A 9,151-nucleotide genomic window follows, 5' to 3' on the forward strand; every position below is an offset into this window, starting at 1 on the left:
CATTTTAATTAAGAGAGTAACGTTGTATTACACTGACTGGCTCAGACTTAATTTTGCTGTATTTTATATGACTTATGTTAGGCAAACACAAATATGTTCCTTTCACCTCAGATCTTTAATTTGGAAGCTGAGATCTGAACTGGAGCTTTTCTTTTTATGTGTAACTCAAGAGGGCAATTGAAACTCACCCCCTAAAGTAAGTTATCTTATATTCCTCTTCCTTTGGCTTGCTTAAAGGCAGAAAGTTTATTCTAGGAGGGAGGCTTTCCAGCATTGTAAATTGTATGAAGTAGATTATTAATTTGTTTTAACTTTCTGATTGGCAGGTAAACTAAGGGAATTCTGTATGGGTCCTACTGCTGTAGGCTCTAGAGGTTCCACAGTCCCCAGGCTACTTTTGGAAGCACACTGTTGCTGTTGCCTGGCTGGCATCCCGTCCATTTGTTATTACATTCTGCCCGTCGTGCCCTGCAGAGAAAATAGTCAGCACAGAACCTGCCTCCAGATGCCCATGGGAGAAAGACCAATTAGTTGACCTTCTATTTCAGAAGGAATATCTCACAAATTCACTAAATGCTGTACATGAAACATCTGCCACAAGCTATTTGACATCCTTTCTCCTACACAGTCGTAATAATAACAGTCAAACCAAACACTTTTCCTCTGTTAGTTGTTGCAGAGAGAGCACTCAAGGCTCAGTCTTGGTACACCATCTCCCTTGGGCCCCAGTTGTGATACTGATTTACTCTACTACCTGACCTGCCTTTAGTAGAGAAATTCTAGGACCCAGATGGCCAATTGTCCAGTAAGCTGGGGAGGATGACATGGGTCCAGTGCCCCTGGGGCTGTGCATCTTCTGTGGTTGCTAATGCATACCCTGCTTTGACCTACAGGGTACTACTCTGTTTTGGAGAACTGCTTGCTGTCAAATAAATAAATAGAAAATATTACATTTAGTAGGCTTATACGTTTCCACTGGATTATTTTCAACTTTTAATGTAATATTTTTAAAAAAAGGATGACCTAAATATTCAACAATGGGAGAAATTTAAATAAATTGTGGCCCACTTATTTGATAGACTTTTAATATGGACATTACAGAATTATACTTGTGAGTCATATTAGAAAATATGGAGAAGTACTCATGTTTTTAATGAAAAACAATTTTGTCCTAATATACATAAAAAGTGGATTTGAAGGGAAAGGAACCAAAATGTTAGCAATAGTTATTACCCCTGGATAGTATTGGGCATTTGTTTTTCATTTTTCCTTTTATATGTTTTTGAATTTGTCTGTGAAGAACAACAATGAAAGAGTTGAAAGGAAAGGTGCCCAACTGGTGGTAGGAGGCCTTCTTTCACTTCCTCACACCTTTGACTTTCTCCTCTGTTTCCTCTTGTTTGACTTCATGTATGTTTTAATGATTATTAATAAGACTGTGACTGGTTCAAACCTGACATGTTTCAGTTGTTGGCTAGCGAGTGGGTTTATTATCTTCAGGTGGAGAAGACTGAACTCAGTGGCCCCTTCTAATGCAGACATCTGCAGCTGATTGGTGTTCTGCCTTCTGCAGTCACGCCAGGGTTTTATGCTCTTCCTGGCTAACTAGAGCTTCCACGGTGATGTGTTGATGAAAAGGTACCAAACTCTGTAAAGTGTTTTAGGCTGGTTTATTTTTGAGCCAGACTTGAAGACTTAAGCCTCGGTATACCCATCCTCAGGAGGTTACAGTGTGCCCACTGTGGTTGAATGGTGGCTTGGTTTTATACAATTTCAGGGTGGCAAAAGTTATGAAAACCATAAATCAATACATGTGAGATTCTCATTGGTTTGGCCCAGGAAGGAGGGATGTTTCCAAGCAGGGGCATCTAGGTCATAGGTGGGTTCAAAGATTTCTCTTTTTTAAAAAACTTTTTCATGCTGGGGTTGGTGGCTCAGCCTGTAATCCCGCGCCTTTGGGAGACTGAGGTGAGTGAATTGCCTGAGCCCGCGGGTTCGAGACCCGCCTGGGCAGCGAGACCTCATCTCTACAATAAATCAAAAAATCAGCCGGGCATGGTAGCGCATGCCTGTAATTCCGGCTACTTGGAAGGCTGAGGCACAAGGATGGCCGGAGCCCAGCAGGTCGAGGCTGCTGCACTCCAGTCTGGGCGACAGAGTGAGACTCCAAACTCAAAAACAAACAAACAAACAAACAAAAAAAACTTTTTTTTTTTTGTAGAGACAATGTCTCACTACGTTGCCCAGGCTCTCTCATACTCCTAGGCTCAAGCAATCTGCCTGTCTCGGCCTCTGAGTGCTGGGATTTCAGACATGAGCCCTCTCACCTGGCCAAGAACTACTATTTTTGAGGAACCAATTCAGTGACTTTTGGGGGAAAATATCGTTACTACTCTACCAAGGAGAATTCTTGTAGTTTGTGGCTGTCCAAGTAAGGTTTGATGACCACTCTCTGTGAAAGGGCAAGCAATCTAGCAGGTCATTTTTAAAACTCTTCCAGCTCCAGGGATGTTCTCTTATATGTTGCATATCATGAGTTAGCAAACAACAGCATACAGGCCTACTGCCTGTTTTTGTAAAAATAAATTTTATTGGAACACAGCCACTCTCATTTACATCATATCAATGACTACTTTCTTGCTACAGTGGCAGAGTTGAGTCATTGCCACAGAGACCATATAGCCTGCAAAACCAAAAATATATGTTATCTGGCTCTTGACAGGAAGTATGCTGACCCCCATAGTATCATGCTTGCTTGCTTTGAGGATCTTTTTGCTTTACTAGATTGTGAGCTCCAGCAGGTGGAAGCTGGGTCTCTCAGTTTTTATATCTCTGTATAAAAATAAAGTGCTTAGGGAATGTCTGTTGAATCAGTGAATGACATGGGGGCAAGGAACTGAGTGAATGGAGAAGGCTCTGGTCTACCAGGAAATACAGAATGTGCAGCCGATGGTGCTGGATAGATTACTAAGGGAAAGAAATGTGGAAAAAGATGAGGAGCTTGAGAATAATTAAGTGTTGCCTGGAGGGTTCTTCCCTGGAAAAGTTTGAAAACTTGCCAAAGCCAATCTAAAGTTCTCTTTTGGTTTTAGAAACACATGCCTTACAAAGTGACCCTGTTTCAGTCAGGCATGGTGGCTCTCTCTTGTAATTTCAGCACTTTGGGAGGTAGAGGTGAGAGGATTGCCTGAGCCCACAGGTTTGAGACTAGCCTGGGCAACATGGCAAGACCTCGACTCTACAGTAAATCAAAACAACTAGCTGGGTTTGGTGGCACTCACCTGAGGTTCCAACTACTTGGAAGGCTGAATATGGAGGATTGCCTTAGTCCAGCAAATTGAGGCTGCAGTGGCCGTGATCATGCCACTGTACTCTAGCCTGGGCGATAGAATGAGACTCCAACTCAAAAAAAAACCCCCAAAAAACAAAATGACCCTGTTTCTGCCACCTTGATTTCTGAATTCTTTATCCAAGATATTTAAAAATAGACTTATAATGTTGGTAGGCAAAAAATGTTTTTAACTCCAACATGAGAAAAATTCTAGTCAAAAACAGAATGAGCAATGAGGAAGATCCATTGTTTTACCTATGCTGGGTTAGAAAGGAATAATGTAAATGAGAATAAGATTGGTTTAAATTTTTTCTTCAGTGGTCAATTTTAAAATATTTTAAGTGTGAAAAAAATTTAGGCAAAGAAAATGGAAAATAGTTTCATAGCCGTAACACAAACCACTGTTAAAATTTTGTTGTATTTTCTTCTCATCAGCTACTTTTACATAGTTGTGACCAGAGTGTTTGTGTGTGTGTGTGTGTGTGTGTGTGTGTGTGTTTAAGTTCAGAAATCTCCATACTGTTTTCCATAGAGGTTGTATTAATTATAATCACCAAGAGTATATGAATTCCCTTTTCTCTGCATCCTTGCCAACATCTGTTATTTTTTGTCTTTTTAATAATAATTTGGCCCATTTTAAAATCGGGTGTTTGGTTTCTTATTGTTAAGTTTTAAGAGTTTTTTGTGTATTTTGGATAATGGTCCATTATCAGATGTCTTTTGCAAATATGTTCTTTCAGTCTGAGCTTACTTTTCTTCTTTTGACAGTATCTTTTGCAGTGCAGAAACTTTTAATTTTAATGAAGTCCAACTTATCAATTATTTCTTTCATAGATCATGCCTTTAGAGTTGTATGTGTAATTTTTGTGTCCTGCTTTTTTTTTTTTTTTTTTTTTTGCTTAAATTATGTAAAAATATTTTCCCAACTTAGCCTAACCCTCATTTTCATGCAGTGCGGAATATTCCATAGAAGGTCTATGTGATCATTCAGCAGTCACTCTCTAAGATCAGGCAGATCAGGGTGCAACACCTGAACTGCTGTTCTGAAGTTTCAGGCCTACAAGCATAGAGGCCAACAGTTTTGTTTGCAATTGGCACAAAGCTCCCTCTCAAAACAACCCAACACTGTGCAGTTTCTTGTTGGTGAATGTTCCTTCTTTCAGTTTCCTGGCTAAGAGAGAATTTAAGATTTTGAGTTAACAAGATACAGAGTGATCCATAATCTATAGGAAATGTTGAAGCAAAAGTCTCTCCTCTGTGTATTTCCATCCCACTGCCTTTTTGTATCCAAGACAAAAGATTCATCTTTTTTTATTTTAGTGTTTATTTTTAATATGATACAGCCCTTTAAAGTAGTTGAATTATGTATGGTATAAAGAGTCATAAAGGAAACTTATCCAAAATTTGCTTGGTAGAGTAGCATTTAATAAAATAGTATAATTTAGAATAATGATTTTTTTTTTTTTTACAACAGAAGAAATATCCAGACCAGCCTCCCCCAATGTTGTCTTTTTTTATCAGTGATGTTATCAAGCCCTAGAAGATTAAGTAGCTGGTTCCGGTGACCCACCTAGGATGGCAGTGCCAGCTTCAGAACTAAAGTTTCTTGGCTTCTAGAACCCTTTCTGTTATACTATGTTACTTTAAAACAGTTTGTCAACTTACCTTCTTTTCCTGCCTTGTTTTTTTTTTTGTTTTTGTTTTTGTTTTAAATGCAAACACAGCTAACACTGACTCAAGGATTGGCACTAAGCTAGATTTTATGATTTTAAGAATAAAACTTTAGAATTTCGAAATTCACCCATTTTCCTTTCTACTAGAGAGATGCTGTTGTGTTTTAGAAATTATTTCTCTTGCCAAAGATACAAGGGTGTCCTTACTTATCTTTGAACAGAAGGGGGCCAACTGCTTGTACCTGAAAGCTTACAGGGAATCTCTGAGAATTCAACTCTGGTTAGGACTAGCTTGGGAATTCATCTAATCCAGACAGCCTAGAGAACCCCAGCATGGGATTTGCCCTTTATTTCTGGGGTAGGCTTAGTGTGGCAGCAGCAGACCTAAAAGCCCTGAACTGAAAGATTTTTAAGTCCAGGGATGTAACCATCAACTTAATTCTTCAGAGAGTCCACTATTGATAATGTTCCTCTTTCTGCTTGGAAGGCCCGGAGTCCTAGGGTATGGGCATTACCGTGATGGTATGTTCCTAGACATTTTGAAGCCATGGACATGGAAAGAGCCTTTTCTCAAGGGGAAAATGGAAATCTGGGCAAAGCTATAATTTATTGAATACTCACTCTTTTATTCCTCTCTAGATTCATTTGGTTATTTTAGGCACACCAAAATACTATTACTTATAATTTGGTTTGCTCCCACAATTAGTTCTGTTTATTTGGAGACTTGCGAGACTGCGAGGAAATTGAGGAAACATTTCTTAGAATTTTTCCAGAAATCTGTAAGGAACTGGTGGCCTTGCCTCAGAGGAGAGGGAAGAATACAGAAGCACTTTCAGAAATTTTAACTCATTCACTTACACTGAGAAGTGTTTAACTTACACTTAAATCCAGGAACTAACTTACAAGAACAGATCTGAGCCTTAGAAAAACTTTTTAAGAGCATATAGATTGGTAAACAGCACACTGTTAATAGGCTTGCTAATGTTTTAGTCTATCAATGAGTATGTCGTTTAGTACTGTATTTTAGTCAGCTGTGATAAGAGCGTTTGTGACTCATCCCTCTCTGGTTTAGCCTGGCCAGTGAGCAATGTCATTACCCTTCATTGTACTTTCTAGCCCAGTAAACCTTGTCTTTATGTTTTTATTGCTGTTTGAGAAAAAAACACAAGGAGACAGTTGATGGTACTTGCTATTTTTTAATTCCCCACACGGTAAGATGTCTGCACCCAATTTAAAATTATATATTCATTGAAAAGAAAAGGCCATACTGCCGGGCTTGGTGGCTCAGCCTGTAATCCCGCGCCTTTGGGAGGCTGAGGTGAGTGGATTGCCTGAGCCCGCGGGTTCGAGACCCGCCTGGGCAGCGAGACCTCATCTCTACAATAAATCAAAAAATCAGCCGGGCGTGGTAGTGCATGCCTGTGATTCCGGCTACTTGGAAGGCTGAGGCGGAAGGATCGCCGGAGCCCAGCAGGTCGAGGCTGCACTCCAGTCTGGGCGACAGAGTGAGACTCCAACTCAAAAAAAACAAAAAAAAAACAAAACAAAAAAAAGAGAAGGCCATACTTTTAGATATTGAGTTTTAAAAATCAGTGGATTCAAGTATGATTTGGTGTGAGTAACTCAAACAGCAAAGTGAAGAGCGAATCCAAGAAGCCCCTATTTTGTGATCTTAGAGCAGTGTTTCAAACCAACAAGGAAAATTGAGGGCTAATATTCTTTGCTGGAAGAACAAAAAGACCCCAGTTCTTCTTACTACTATCGGTGTTTTTGTCTTTCCTTGTCCCTTGCAGGCAACTGGCCTGAGTCAGGGTGAGGAGTGGGTGAGGCTAGTTCCCAGCTGCAGGGTGAGGAACAAAGGTGCTGGTCTGAGTTGCAGCAGAGATGCACGTGACCTGAGGTTATAGGCATAAAGCAAGAATAGAATCCAAAGCTAAGACCTGACTCCTGGGTGGAAGCAAGACAGAGCAACCAGTTCAGTAGATAGAGCCTATGAGCATTCCCTGGACTGGTAACCAGGAGGAGGTGGCTTTTATGGACCGTCCCACCTCTCCCCCAAGACCCTGAAGCATCCTTAGTGGGGAATCACAGCAGTTAAGTGGGAATGATAGCAAAGGATTCTCTTGAAAGGTGGAAGCCCATCTTCAGATAATGGAAGGGACCCAAGATTGATTATTAAAATGGGAAGTGGGGGAGCTATGTAGTATATGTAGTATAAACCCATTAAAACAGGGTTATGTAGTATAAACCCATTAAAAATGAGTAAGAAATATTTCTCGTGTGCACAGAAAATTATTTGATGATAATTTATAGTTGGTTATAGGGGATGTTTACTTCTGCATTGTTCATTTCTGTATAGTTTAAATTTTTACAACAATCTTAATTACCCATAATTAGAATGTAATCTCAGTGAGGGCAGGGAACTTATTTTCTCTGGTCAGTCACAGTACAGCACACAGTTCTTGGCACAGAGTAGACACTTGATAAATTCTTGTTGAATAAATGAATGTTACCTCTGTGCAGGGGAAATATTAGAAAGGGGAGGAAGACTGGCCCAGTCATTACATCACAATGTAATTAAGAGGCTTTTGACATTAGAAAACCTAAATATTATATTAGACCCAGGTGAGGACTAGACACCCAGTGTCAAACTATCTGTTGTTTTGGGTGAAGTTGTTATTGATTTTATTTCTTTAAAAAAAATTGAAAGGCTTTCTACTCCAAACCCCTTTTCTTGGTATTTCCCAGGAAGTTTTAAAATGAAGTACTCTGTCAGTACTTTTCCCCAAGGCTTTGCAGGAGGTGCAAACATTTCTGGAAGTTATAAAGGACAAGGGAAGAAAAATCCTCTGAGGCACTGCTGTCAAAACGCCACTGCAGGGGCAGGAGGTTGATTGTGCTTTAGGGCCAAGGATCTAGGCACAAGCCACATTTCAGTGAGAACATGGAGGAAGTCTCAGTTTGTCTTGTCTTATTTTTCGTTTTTCCTTGCCAACCCCAGATCTATTCTCTTTGTTTTTGTGGTAGCTGGAGAGGTAGTTCAGATTTCATGTTTCTGTTCCAAACCTTCACTCCAAGGAAATCCCTCAGGTTAGAATAAGTGTTTGACTGCTTATATATTATGTCCAGCGCTAGCCAGAGAATGGTACATTTGTTTGTTCTCTTCCGCATTTGAATGCATTTTTCCTGTGTGTCAGAAATAGTATGTAGAAGAAAAGCTGACCTTCGGAGACAGTGACGGGCTTTGGGAGCTACACTAGCTGCTTTCCCTGCACTTGCCTGCACACCAGGGTGCTAACAAACTGCTGCACAGTAACTTGTGTGATTGTGTGGCTACCAAGCAGACCTTTCTGCTTCTACTGAGCATGTAGGAATTTTTTTGTAACATCATTTCTAACTGAGAGGCAAAATTCTAGTAAAAATAGACGAGAAGCCGGGCTCGGTGGCTCAGCATGTAGTCCCGCGCCTTTGGGAGGCTGAGGTGAGTGGATTGCCTGAGCCCGTGGGTTCGAGACCCGCCTGGGCAACTTGGTGAGACCTCATCTCTACAATAAATCAAAAATTAGCTAGGTGTGGTAGAGTGCGCCTATAGTTCCATCTACTCGGAAGGCTGAGGCAGAAGGATAGCCGGAGCCCAGCAGGTTGAGGCTGCGGTGGCCGGGAGTGGCCACTGCACTCCAGCCTGGGTGACAGAGTGAGACTCCAACTCAAAAAAACCCCACAAAAACCCAAAAAACTGGGCATGGTAGCATGCGCTTGTTATTCCACCTACTTGAAGGCTGAGGCAGAAAGATCGCCCAAGCCCATAAGGTTGAGGCTATGGTGGTTGTGAGCATGCCACTGCACTCCAGCCTGGATGACAGAGTGACTTCAACTTAAAAAAAAAAGAGAGAGAGACAGTTGAAAATGACATCCAAGAGTTTTGGCCCAATGACAAGTAGGAAAGTTATGAAAAACAAACTGGAGACAAGATACTGATGTGATTCCAGGCTGGATACAGATGGAAGCTGACAAGTATAATTTGCTAAGAGGCTAACATGGAGAAATTTCCAAGTAAGCACATGGCCAGTTGGAGATAAGGGTTGGTGTCTGGGTGAGAAATTGGAACTAGTCATAAAGAGCTAAAAGGTAGCTGGGCTCAGTGGCT

The 9,151-nt window shown here is 40.8% G+C and overlaps 1 protein-coding gene across 2 annotated transcripts in view; it reads left to right on the forward strand.

Annotated features, from left to right (window-relative positions):
- Positions 1 to 9,151, forward strand: part of TMEM57 (transmembrane protein 57) — a 44,877-nt gene that overhangs the window by 11,835 nt on the left and 23,891 nt on the right. The window lies entirely within an intron of this gene.

Source organism: Carlito syrichta, unplaced genomic scaffold (genome assembly GCF_000164805.1).
Source record: "Carlito syrichta isolate Samal-C Ts95f unplaced genomic scaffold, Tarsius_syrichta-2.0.1 Scaffold315639, whole genome shotgun sequence".
Lineage (NCBI taxonomy): Eukaryota > Metazoa > Chordata > Mammalia > Primates > Tarsiidae > Carlito > Carlito syrichta.